Here is a 14171-nt window from a genome sequence, read left to right as displayed (position 1 = left end):
CACCAACACTACAGACGTCCACATTACATACATATATACGCTCCACGGGTAATAAATGACTAACTTGCGTCATGCAAATGAAAATACAATTTTCATTGGAAAATACAATTTTGGAAAATACAATTACCTATGGGATAGATTTTCAGGCTGTCAAGTCAAAGTTGCATCTTCCCTGATCTTAAAAAGTGCAAGAAGCATAGGCTGTTCCAGGAACATGGAACAGGCACCAGGCTGCTCTGTAGTCTTGCAGGCATAACGCCACAGATGTGAAATCCATTTCCAAATGCTCAGGCCAAAGGCTAAGGGGGCAGCCCGAGCCCCAGCTGTACTCAGACCAGCCCCCGCCCCAGGGGGTGAGTTCTCGGGTCTCCTCCTGCCCTTGTTTACAGGAGCACACAGAGGCCCCAGCCGTCAGCCCCGCACGCCTGCAAGTGTCTGCAGCATCCTGCTTGGAGGTTTTGCCCTTAGAAGATAATGCAGAAAGTCCTGAAATGAAGAGAACCAAAGAACAATAGATCACTTCCTCTGTCCACTTCACAGAGGAAGACAATATTTCAAGGCAGCGGATGTTTTACATCTACACAGTTTTCCACTTAGCTTCTGACCTCTTCTAGTGCCACAGTAAATCTGATGACCGCCCCGCTGTCAGCCTTCCAGACAGCATTTCTCTCCAGTGTCCCTTTAGGACGAGAAGAAGTGCACCCCAGGAGAGGGAGAGACTGTCTCAGGCAAGGTCCTTTTCTTTCTCTGTCTGTGTGAACAAAGCGAAGTTGCAGCCTGACATCACCGAGAAGGTGACAGTGCCTGGGGGTGGGGGGGGTTGGGGCGCAGGTGCGCATGCACACGTGTGGATGTCTTTCCGATGATCCCTGGGTCCTGGCACCTCAGTTGCACTTGATCTCGTGGCTATGGAGTCAGTTCCGAGGTTGCAGCTCTGAAAACAATCGCTTTGCAACACTATATGATTTTAAAGGTGGATTTCACTCTTATCACTAGCCACCAGCCGACCAGGTGACTTTGCGCAGTCCAGGTAACTCCTTGAGTCTTGCTTTTTGGCACAGTTGAGAAAAACGTATTTATTCCACAAGCATACGTGGAGCACCCACTCAGTACCAGGCTCTGGGCTAGCTGCCACATGTGTAGGGGCGAGGTGGGGGTAAGGAGATAAGCAAAACACAGCCCTTTCTACCAGGTTCTTACTGGATGGCTAAATTCCCCAAACTCTCCTCTCCCGGCTTGTGGGATGCCACCTTCTGGGTCTAGGATCAGGGCTCGCCCAGCCCTGCCCACGCACCTGCCCCTGAAACCCTCTGTCTCCTCATACCATTCCCAAGATTCTTGCCATCCTGAGCTTGGGCGTACATGTGCTGTTTAGAGTCCATTTTTCTTTTTACATTTTGGGAGAGCCATTTCTCTCACCTTCGTAGCATTATCACATTCATAATTTTATCTTTGTTTAATCCTTTAACTAATGGTCGTCTCATCCACTTCACTGGAACTTGCATCTAGGCAAGTCTGCAGAGCCCAGCCCTTACCTGACACAGAGCAGCATTGAACAGCTGTTACATGAATGAATAATGAACCTTTGGTTTCTACTCTGCTCTCTGGTATATTCTTCTTGGGCCTTATATAGCCCAACTGCCTCATTTTACAGATAAGAAAAACTGAATTGCAGAGGCAAAAAATTTGCTCAGCATCACACTCTGCCTGAGAAGCTGAGGCCCAATGAAACACCAGGTTTCCACTCCAGGGAAGGAATCCAGGGCCCTTTCCATGCTGTTCTTTTTTTTCCCCTAGTGGAGGGTAAGAGAAATGCCTCAGGCATCACCAGACTGTGAGGCCTCAAGAAAAGGGTTGCCAGAAATTGGCTTCCCTTAAGATAGCTCCCATCTATAGTTGGGAGTCCCCAAGGAAGACAGCCACATGAACCCACAAAGCACAGTGTCAGCAACAGACACAACTCATCCGCTCTAATCTTTTGCCTCTACTCCCACTTGTCCATAACCGGATTCCTGCAGGATCAATTGTGGAGACCCACTGCTTCCATCCACCATCGGGAGAATATCAAGCTTGGTGTCAGGGCTTCTGTCACAGTTCCCAGTCTGCGGAATGCAAGACTATCTCTGGTTTCTTGAAGAAGGAAGGAAAGCATCTCGTCCCTCCCCCATGCCTTATGTACTGTGGTCTGTGCTCAGTCTCGCAAAAGCATCTGCAAATCCTCCAGATCAAGCAGCCTCCAACCCTCCTCTCCACAGGAGCCACAAATCCACCCCGGGGACTGGTTGGAACAGCAGGTACCATTGGTACTCTGAATCATCTTCCCCAGCACAAGCCCCTAGCCAAGTCTGGGTGGGGATACCAGTGCAGACTGGCCCTGGGAGAGTGGGACGCAGGGTCATGCTACTTTAGCCTGGGCTTGGCAGTCAGATCTGTAACTTTTCATTAATAACCTGGGCTGAAGCAACACAGCAGCTTAGGTGTTCAGACAGCAAACCTGATGACCATGCTTCTCTGTAACAGAGGTATTTTGCTAAGTTCAAAGCTTCCCAGGTGAAACTGCCTATTTTCTGTCTGGGGCTTCCCTTATATGGTTTGCATCTCTTACTGGATGCAACTCACTGTGCTTCTCATGGAAGGCCCCCATAATACATATGTTTTGATTTTATAGCACACCCTAGAGGCTAACTCAACTGTTTTGATGCCATGGATTTTGCCAAAATGAGCACTTGGCTAAAGCTCTTATGCCAGTCCAAAGGATGGTGAAATGGAACAAAATTCTACATGGCCTTCACATCAGGATCCTAGTGGGGAAACAGGTTTCCCTACTCTCTCCTTTACATTTTCATTTATTCACTTGTTAGGATTTAGTCTAGAATCTGGAGCCACCAACATAGATAAGACTCAAGCCTTGGCTTCAGGGTACATACATCGTCCAACTGTAATGGACCCATGCAAACAGAAACAGTCAAGCATTATACACGCTCTAAAAATGCTAGCCACTGGGGCTTCTAGGGAAGAGATGCTCAGGATCCAGATATCAGAGGAGCACAAGTCAACTCCAGAAAGATCTGAAATGCATAGGGGAAATGCCAGAACAGGAAATTGAATATAATATTGGACAAACAAGGGCCAGGAAACAGAGTGGGGAAGCAGATGGCTAAACAGGACCAGACATCAGGCAAGATCACCAAACGGTATGTATTTGGGTGAAAACAGAACCAAGCCAGGAAGAAAGAGAACATACATAAGTATCAGAGCCACTACAACATAGGTAGATTCTCAGGACAGTGGGACTGACACAGCCAGCAAAGCAGAAAGGGCAGCTCAGACCCTCTGCTGGGCCTGATGAACCTTGTGTTTCCCTTTGCTGAGTGAAATTTGATGTGGGATCGATTTTACAACACCTTGGTTGTTTTGGGGGGCGGGGGGTAACTGTAAGTAACTCTATCAAGGTCATATGGAAGAAGATTTAGGGCTATACTTAGGGTCCTGGACTCCCTCCATAAATTCTCTCTGTTGTCTGAGGACTCCCAACTCAGAAGACAAGGCACAGAGAGCTCCACTCAGAACTGCGGATGTGGTGGGGAAGTGGAAAGCAAGCCGACATTTGGTGTGTTGTAGCATTCCCAGCTCTGGTTTAACACAAGCGATGTGTTTCGCTCACAAACTGGCACTGAGAGCTCATTTACATTTAAATAAGAGGCTTGTTAATGCCAGCAGGAGGACGCTGTCAATGCCAAGCCTGGCTCAGGATTCCTGCCAAGGAGTTTCTAAGAGCATCGCTCTAGGAAACTCCCCCAGAAGAGAAGCAAGCATGCCTTCTCATTAAGACAACTCCACCACAGTGACATTTGCCTCAGAGTGGCAAGCCTTTGGCTGGGCTGGAAGCAGGTTGTCGAGTCTTAGAAAGTTATCTGTTGCCAAGAAAGTCGTTTAGTTCAATTTGGCTCTATACACATTCAGAGACCACTGGCACATGTAAGGTGGGCTGGTCAGGAAGGCAGCAGGCTCATTCCTGAATCTGGCCCCTCCAGTCATGTTGGGAGGGTGGGCTGTTAAGTAAGAAGCGCATACAGAAGCTCTTCTTGCAACATGAAGAAAGAGAGGGCCTACCCTATTGTTGGACAACTCTTAATACTGGAAGATTCTTTCTGGCATTAACAGGAAATATGTCTGTTGCAAAAATAGTGCACTCAAAATGCCTACAGATGCCAAGCAGGGAACATAGAGGAGTGAGGCAGGCTGTTTATGAAACCCTCAAAAATGTTTGCAGTTCTGATAACCTAGAGTGTACCTGTCTAGTCTAAAGGGGATTATGCTACTTAGCAAAAACTGATCTTGGGTTTTATAGACATGGATCTTGTCCTATAGAGCTTAAAGACGGATGAGGAAGTCAAATAATTAGACAAGAGTTAAAGCACAGTTAATAGGTATTATCAGGGAGAAGTAAAAGGTACTGAAAAGCACATGGGAGTGGTAGGGGTACAATCTTAGAACCCAGAATTCAAAGGTCATCAAGGGATTGATATTTAAGTCCCATCTGAAGGATAAGCAGAAGTTACCCAGGGAAAGATGATGGGTAAGGAGAAAGGGAAGAACCGGTACAAAGACCCTGAGGCAAGACAGCAAAGTACGTTTGAGAACTTTAATTTTCCCTGGTGGGAATTCAGAGTTCGAGGTAGGGGTAGGATAGAGAGGTAAGTAGGGATTAGAATTCCAAGGGCTTCCAAGCCACTGAAAGAGTTTGGACTTTAACGTAAGATCAATGAGTTAAGGGGCCCCTGGGTGGCTCAGTGGTTGAGCATCTGCCTTTGGCTCAGGACAAGATCCCAGGGGGCCTGGGATTGAGCCTGCATCGGGCTCCCTGCAGGGGAGCTTGCTTCTCCCTCTGCCTTTGTCTCTTCCTCTCTCTGTGTCTCTCATGAATAAATTAATTTTTAAAAAAAAGTGATCAGTGAATTAAGTGGAGAAGTAACAGGGTCAGGGATGATGCAGGCTGGGTCTTCTACAGATTGAATACTCCCAGCAGTAGATAAAGACCAGCTCAGAACTTGGAGTTAGAGAGCTGTGGGCTCCGGTTCCAGCTCCACTGCTCTGTGAACATGGGCAAGCCTTATGCATCTCTCCTGTGAAATGGGAAGAACATATACCAATGTTGGTGAAACAATGGGGAGAAGACAATGGTCATACCCCGTTGGTGCTATAGTAAAATAGCAATCATGAAAATCTTATCAGGGCTGTTTGATGATATGTATCAGAAGTCTTAAAAATGTGCATTCTCTTGGACTGAGCAATTCCATTTCCAATATTAGCCTAAAGAAAAAAATTGAGTATTTTTTGGCAAATATTTAACAACAGTAGTATTCAATGCAGTGTTGCTTATAAGAGCCCCCCCCCCAAAAAAAAAGTCTGTGCTGACTGGTTATTTCTTAAATTCTTTATCCTGTTGAGATGATTTTGGCCTTTAATATTTTTAAACATGATTGGCTCAGACACTCATCCTATGTGCAGGGAAAACCCTGTGACCCCTACCTCAGTGTCTCTGATGATTCTTATTCTCCTAGTTGCCTCTGCCTCCAAGATCTGCTTAATTCTCCATCGTCACTGGGTATTTTGCATGGGCCCCTGCTGTCTTTTTACTGCAATGTACCACTTTGCATAATATAATGCATCCCAAATGCCCTTTACTCCTCTGGGTACATTGGTCATAGGCAAGAAATGTGGTCAAATATTACTCAGAGCTTGAAAGGGAGGGGTTTGATGCCCAGTAGACAACCACCTTTCTCAGCACCTCCCTCCCCCATTCTAAGCCTCTTTCTATCTATTCTGCTCTTTGTTTTCCAGGATCCCCATTCTTAGCCTCCTTGTCTACCCACTCCTAAGTTATCTCCTTTCCCTTATATTTTTCAAATTCATCTGGCTCTCTACTCCTCAACTTGTATGCCATCCTACCTGGAGACTCAGGAGTGGATTCTATGCAGGGTCTTACTCATTAACAGCCTGGAAGTATCTTTTTGTTTTGGGGGCAGGGTACAGATGGAGAGGGAGAGAGAGAATCTTAAGCAGGCTCCATGCCCAGCGGAGCCTGACATGGGGCTCCATCCCATGACCCTGAGATCATGATCTGAGCCAAAATCAAGAGTCAGATGCTTAACCGACTGAGACACCTAAGTGCCCTAGCATGGAAGAGTCTTAAGAGTTCCGTCCTTTTCATTTTTCCCCAGTGGTTTCTATAAGTGGAAGGATAGAGCATAAGGATTTGTTTCCCTATTCATATGCATTATGCCAACCTCTTTCCATTTTAGAAGGCAAAAGAGACACAATAATTTTGTCTTTTTTTTTTTTGTTTTAATACTCATACTATACTCTTACTATCCTTGGAAATAATCTAATTGTCCCCCAAGTGGGGATGAAATAAAGCAATGCACAGCCACGCAATGGAGCAGAATGAAAGGTTAAGATGACATTGTAGAACAGATATCAACATGGGGAATTGGTCAGGAACTATGGGTAAATGACAATGAAAATACAAAACAATATATATGCTCTAACTCCACTAAAAATATGAATTTACTAGTAGGTATGCAAGAAAAAAGACTGAAAAATGGTGTTACTGGTTATCTTCAGAGCACTGATCCTCAATGGGAGTGATTTAACCACTAGGGGGCATACGGCAATGTCTCCTGACATTTTTGGTTCCAACTCTGGGGATGGAGGGACAGTGTGGTGATGGCATCTAGGGGGTAGAAGCCAGGGATGCTGTTAAACATCCTACAATACACAGGACAGCTCTCGCAACAAAGAATTATTTAACTAAAAATGTCAGTAGTGCTGAGTTTGAAAAACCCTTCTCTATAGGAGGAGCTTACAGAATACTAGAACTTTATTTTTTGCTTGTTTGTATTTTCTATTTTTTTCTACAGTGAGCCTATAGTTCACATGTAGTTGTTTTTTGTTTGTTTGTTTGGTTGGATTTTTTTAAAAGCACATTAAGTGAACACTTCTGAAAAAATATCTGGATCAAATAATTGCCTTTGTTTTTGCTATGAGAGAAGTCATGGGCAAGAACTTGGCACAGTGCCGTAGGTTTCCTGACCATCATAGCACCTTTCTCCAAATCCACACCTTTATTAAATCAGGACCAAGGGTGGGGAGCCCTGATAGCCTAGACATAGCAGATGACTGTCTCCCCGACTGTGCTTCTAGGCATTCTCCCTCTGATGGCCCATGCTTTTGGGCAGTGTCATCTCACAGCCAACCCAGCGAACTTGCAGTTCACTGAAACTTCTTTAACTTTGTCACATGTGGTACCCTGAGGCATGTCACCAGAACCGCAGGTGGAACAGGGATTTGACCACAGGAAACAGAGTTAAGGCCTGTGCACATCCACGTTCCAGGCTACTAATCCTCCATTCATGGAGCCATGTCTTGGGGATGCAGTTAGTTGCCTTGGAGAACTTTTGCAAAGGAATGGTTCTTGTGGTAATCAAAGTGTGTTCACTTGGAAGTTTAATCACTTGAAGAAGTGGTTTATTGCCCCCACAGACTCCTCTGCTGTGAACATTAGAACTAATTAGTAGTTGAAATAGTGATGATTTAGCAGAGCCTCTGCATTTGATCGTTGTGGTTTCGGGGCCACCAATCGCAGTTGAAAAGAAAAAAGCAATCATCTCTGCCATATAATGAATCTTTCTTCCTAATTCCCAGGGAACTAAAAGGCCCTGTGGGGACTGGCTTTTCATCTGACCCTAAAATTGGTAGAAACTCAGAGGTTATAGAAATGACTCACAACCTGGGAAAAGTGACCAAAATTGTTGGCAATGGATTTCAGAGAGGGGAGATTTTCCTCATTGCCCATGGCTAGCAGGCTTTCTCCGGATTGTAATATGGGTCGGTCAATCCTTTCTGCCACTGGACTGGCTGGGAGAGAGAAGCTGAAGCCTCTAGCTGTTCAGGACAAAGGCTGAAACTAATGAGATCTGCATCAAGAGGAACCAGGTGAGAATCTTGGGCTGACTTCCAAGATTTTGGAAGGAAAGGAGTGGAGGAAATATTGGGACTCCATTTGGTCTGAAAGACTTATGTTAAATAATATGTGCTGTTATCTGCCACTGATGAGGGAGGAGGGAACTCTCTGACCTTTCAAAGGTACATTTAGTGGCTGTCCTTCTTCTCTCTTTCCTCTTTTTGAAGATATTCCCAAAATTTTGGTCCTGCTCATTTCTGCATTTTCTCCCTGAGAGAAGTCATTACCAATCCTGTCTCTAGTGATCTAGTCCACATGGAACAAGGCTCTGAATCTCTTTACTGTCTGCAAACACAACTTGTTTCCCAGAAGGCAGAACTATGAGGAATAGTCTACAGGGAGGCAGAAGCAACTGTTGGCAGCCCAAAGGTGTGAGGACTTGTTTTGGAAGGGACAGAGCTCCCGAAGAAAAAGAGTGTTTACATCATGCTTGAACAGCTTGGTGAGGATGTCATGGCGACACTGTGGATCTCAGGAAGGGCAGAGAGAGTGTTGGCTCCTCACTAGATGACCTGGACAAGGTCTTTTCTCACTTGGATTTGGATATTTTTTCTTGCTTTTGTGAATAACACAGAACAGCAAAAACAAAAAAAAATAAATAAATAAAATTCAAGAACAAAAACAACAACGACAAAACATTGCTAAACTTAAGGGAACTGTTGAGAGGAATTTTTTTTTCCTCTTCTATTTTTTTCCCCCTCTCTCAAGTGGTTATGATGTGCAGGAAGTCATTCTGTCCAGACAGCAATGTATAACAACGGCCTGGAACTTTTCCATTCTACTGAGTAAAAAAAAAAAAAAAAAAAAAAGTGCCAGAGGAAGTAATATTAGTCAGTACTTAGTCACACTTGAAAACAATGGGATAGTTTAGGTTGGCTTGACATCACACATTTGCATCTGGTTATGGCCCAAGAAGAAGCCCTTTCAGTTGGCAAATTTTGTCCAGTGTTTGAAGGCATTTGAATCCTCTCTCGCCCCTGCATTACACAGTAAAGCCTACAAAATGGTTCCTCACAGCCCTTGAGGGGAAGAAGTTTCACATACAAATTTAGAAGGATTTGAGAAGGGAGAAAATGGAGTGGAAAATCTCAGTGGCAAGAAAGAACAAGTCTATACGGGTTGATCTTCCTCTCCTCCTGGAAAAGTGTAATTGCCTTCCTCTTACTCAGCAACCAGACTTCTCACTCTCCATTTTTCCCTTGGGGACAACTCTAGAAAGAGAGTACACCTTAACCCTTACAATCCTACATGCCAGCCCTCATTCATTCATTCATTCATGTCCACTTAAAATACATTTATTCAAGGCCTGTTGCATACTTGGCTCAGTGTATATATGGAGGAGCAAAACACAACTTCCAACCTTCAGGATTTTAGTATGGATGGAAGTTTGACTAGAAGAAAAATTCATTTTAGTTTGACGTAAGAAGTGTCCTAGCATATATCTGCTCAAATTTGTATGTGCTTACATATGAAGAGCGACAGCCACCACCCTGGAAGTCAAGGAAAGAGTATTTCCTGGGGAAGGTCACATGGCATCTGGGTCTTGGAGTATGAATAATGTCCAAGGTAAACAGAACTAGACATTTGTTCAAGTGGGGAAAACATTTTTTTCTTCTGTAACTACTGACAGTAGGGGAAAGGACAAAGCTCCACTTCCACTTGTGCAGGGGGAATTGGGCATTTTAAAGGGAGCATAACGTAGTAAGGAAGGGAGTAGACTGAATCAGGGAAGTGAAAGATGACAAAAAGCCAGTAAGAGAGTCGGTCAGTATGACAGTGACTAGGCCAGCTGTGTCTGCTGGCTGGCAATCACGAAGTCAGGATTCTATCCTCCCACGGAGACTGGCAGACAAAAGCCTTTCTGATGATTACATTTCAGAGCAATGGCTTTCAGTTCCTTGAGATATTCCTAGGCTGTAGATGTGCGCGCGCACACACACACACACACACACACACACACACATGTCTCAAAGGAACAGAGGAGGTACTTGCAATTGTAAGCTTTTTAAAGTCAGTGTTCTAAGAAAGAGGGGTCAGAGGCCTATTGCCAGGGTTGGTCAGATCTCAGCGTAGGCCTTTGGATGGAGTCCTTTCATATTTCTCAGTGGGCGCCAGACAGGAAGAGGAAGGGCAGTCTAAACACAAAGAAGGGACTACAAAGGCATGGAGAAGTGAGAAGGCTTGGTTGGTTTGGAAAAGTTGCCTGGTTTAATGGCAGGTATGTTGAGGGAGCAGTGGGAACTGTACATCTGGAAGGGTAACCTAGAGTCGTCAGGCTCATGCCAAGGAGTTTGTGTTGTGTCCTGGTGCAATGAAGAAATCATCAAGAATAGCATCAGGGGAGCAGTGTGGTCTCATTTGTGGCTTGGAACTAGGCTGGCCACAGTGGAGGATGGTTTAGACGTGGGCTGAGGTGGTTGCTTCAAAGACTGAGACAGGGACTAGTGTGGACTCTGAAATGATTTCCTACAGGAATGAAAGCCTGGATTATGGCAGGGTAGACAAAGTGAGGGAGATGGCTTTAAGGAGATGGGATCAGAATGGGGATCCATTAGATGAGTAAATGAGAGGGAGGTTTTGGGGACCAAATTGGGTATGGATTCTGCATGACTCAGTGGACCTGGCAGACTTTGTTGGTATGACGGTAGTGTGCTTGTTTCTTCCTTCTTCCTACTTACCCAACTCGTGCCCTTAATAAGAGAGTTGGGAGGGAGGTTCTCCCACCTGAATTCAGGAAAGTTGTTTGGGGTACTTCATGCTTCATGCCGAATTCTCTACCATTGTTAGTTTTACTTCATCATAGGAAAGTAATGAGTGTTTTACTTATTTCCTAAGCATAACAGCCAAGGCAGAAAGAGGCAAAATGCTTGGCTTTGGGCATGAATCTAGGGTGAAGTTGAAAGACCACCAATTTAATTCCACTGGATGATAATTCAATTAGGATCCGAGATGTGCCAGGCTGTGTAAGATATTTTGGGAGCACTTATATTAGAAAGACTTTTCCCTTCTCAGAAAAAAAAAATCCACATAACTGTTTGGATATGCAGATAATGTACAAAACTGAGGGGAGACGGTATGCTAGTTTGCACCATAAAGGGAACTTGGGAGAGGGATTAGTTAGTTTCGATAAAAAAGTAGTGGAGACTTTACGGAAGTCTTTGTAGGAGATGTCAGGGGCAGGGAATTATGATAAGAGAAGTATCCTGTAATCGCATGGCCCACACTGAGAGCTTTGCTCTAGTTTCCATTTTCCATTCATCCTCATCTACATTTAACTAAGGAAGTGGATTCTAGGATCTTGTATAAAAAGCACTGAGAGGAAACTTCCCTTAGCCCATTTCTGAAGGCAGCCTTAATCTCAGATATGTGGTGGTCACTACGGATTTATTAAGCACTTGACTCTGCTGGAGTAGAAAGTGGAGTTACCAGAGAAAACTTCTTCCCTCCCTTTTTCTTTTAACTATTATGTTATGAACTATGAGACGCAGAAGGAGTGCATATTATGATGTATCACAATGAGTGCCTATGAACCCACAACCCAACTAAAGGAATCTGCTCTTAATAACACCCCTGAAGTTCCCCTATGTCTTTCACCAATCGCATCTTCCTCCTTTTATCTTGTTCCTCTATGTATAGACCCTCAGACAGTATTATTAGTTTTGCTTATTTTTAATTTTGATAAATTATAGGAATATATTTGTCCCTTAAAACAGTTTTTTCCCTCTAATATTATGTTTCTGAAGACTGACCATATCAAGCTACTCAGCCTAGAGTACATTCATTAATGTTCAATTATATATTATTCTATTATAGGGATATACTATTATTTACTGATTAATCAGCCTCAGATGGGCATTTGTATTATCTTCAGCTTTTTGCCATGAATAAACCATACAGCACTTTTTATATCTTTGTACTTGCCTCTGGGGTACATGGGCATGAGTGGAACTGTTGGTTATAGGATTTGCACGTCTTCATCTTTATTAGATAATGCTAAATTGATTTCCAAAGTGATTTTAACAATTTTCACTCCCACCAATATTGCATGTAAATAACCATTACTCCACATTATATCTCCAATACTTGACGTTATCAGACTTTCAGATTATTGCTGATTTGGTTGATATACAATGGTAACTCACATTGGTTTTAATTTGCATTTCCCTAATGACTGACTTAAATGTTCTTTCATAGGTCAATTAGCCATGTGTGTTTCCCCTTCCATGAAATAATATCTGTTCTTGTGCCCATTTTTCTATTGAATTTCTTTTTCTTAGGAATTCTTTGTAGTTTCTGGATAGTAACCCTTTGTTTGTTTCATGTCTGGCAAATAGCTTTTCCCAGCTTGAATCTATTTATGAATCTTTTGATTAACTACATTTCTTAATTTTAGTGAGGTCTAAATGATCCGTCCTTTTATTTATAGTTTTAATGTTTTTTTACTTTGTTCAAGAAATCCTTTTTAACCTAAAAGCCATAAAGATTTTTTTTTAGTAGATCTTAAAGTTTGTCTACATGAGGTAGGGATGAGATGTTATTTTTTTCCACATGAAAAACCAATTATCTCAGCATCTACTCCTTCCACAGTGATCTGCAGTATCATCTATGTCATATATTAAGTAACAGTAAATTAATGGTTTTGTTTTAGGATTCTTAACAGTGGTCCATTTGTATATTTGTCTTTTTTTATACAAATAATATACTCCTTAATGACCACAGCTTTATGTAAGGTTTTATCTGGTAAAGAAAATTATCCTTATTCTTCAAAAATGTCTCAAGTATTTTAGCATTTGTTTTTCTGAGTAAATTTTATAATCAGCTTGTCAAAGTCAATAGAAAAATTTGGTGGGATTTAGATTAGAATTCCATTAAGTCTGTGGATCAATTTAAGGAGAGTTTATATGTTTATGGTATTTCCCTATTTTGGATATGGTCTAACTTTCCATTTCTTTAGATCTCCTTAAATGTTTTTCAGTAAAATTTTATGATTTTCTTCATTAAGGTATTCTACATTTAAAAAAGATATTCTTAGGTACTTTACATTTTTTGTGACTATTTTATATGATTTATTCAAAATACATCGTCTAACTTTTTGTGGCTGTTGCACAGAAATAAAACACATTTTGTTTTGGGTATATTAACATAGCTAGCAAAATTTGTTAAACTTTTGAATGCTAATTATTTGCCTGTTTTGGGTTTCCCATTTCCTATACTTATATCATCTATGATTGATGATGGTTTTGCTTCTTACATTCCATTTTTTATAAATTTCATCCATGTTTCTAATATAACTGTACTGACTAAAGTCCTCAGTACAAAACTGAATGGAAGTGGTGATAGTAGATATCTTTCTCTTGTTTATGATTTAGAATTACTTCTAATGTTTCACTATTTGGGGTAATTTTTTTCATAGTCTTTACTCAGTGAAGGAAGTTTCTATTCCTAGTTTGCTAAAGTTTTTTTTTTTTTTAATTATGCTTTTATTACATCCTTTTTTTGCATCCATTGAGATAGGATCACAAGACTTTTCTATTTTGTTCTGTGAAAGTGGCAAATAATATTATAATTATAAATTATATTCTAAAGTTCAACTGTCCTCATAATTCCTAGGATATACCTAACTTATTGGACGTTAAGCTATATGGTTGCCATTTTGTTTCCTCATCACCCTGTTGCATCACTGATATTCCTTCTTGGTTTATTTTCTTTTAGAATTTCTTTTATTGGGATCTATGGGCATTGAGCCTTCTCTGTTTTTACTTCTAATGTCTTTATTTTTTCGTAGAAATGTAAATTATAGAACATTCTTCTCACTTTCTTCCACATCATTAAAATCATCAGTATGATAGCACTGGACTCAAGATCCAGCCTTGACAATAAATTATTTTGTGATCTTGAATAAATCCCTTCATGTCTCTGGGACTTGGTATTCCCTCACAAGATCAGAGTAAAAGCGCCCTAAGGGGCCTTCATGCTCTCACAGTCTGTGAATAGGACAAATGAATGTATGTGTTGCTAGTGTTAGAATACAGAGAGCAGAAGGGGGCCACAGAAGAGAAAATGCGGAATAGGAGAAAAGGAAAGAGAAGACAAGATCATATGTTATATGCCCTTCATTATTATTTACAATTTTTTTGGAAGAAAT

Source organism: Canis lupus, chromosome 31 (genome assembly GCF_048164855.1).
Source record: "Canis lupus baileyi chromosome 31, mCanLup2.hap1, whole genome shotgun sequence".
Lineage (NCBI taxonomy): Eukaryota > Metazoa > Chordata > Mammalia > Carnivora > Canidae > Canis > Canis lupus.
The sequence above is the reverse complement of the archived record's forward strand: the minus strand, read 5'-3'. Positions refer to the sequence as shown.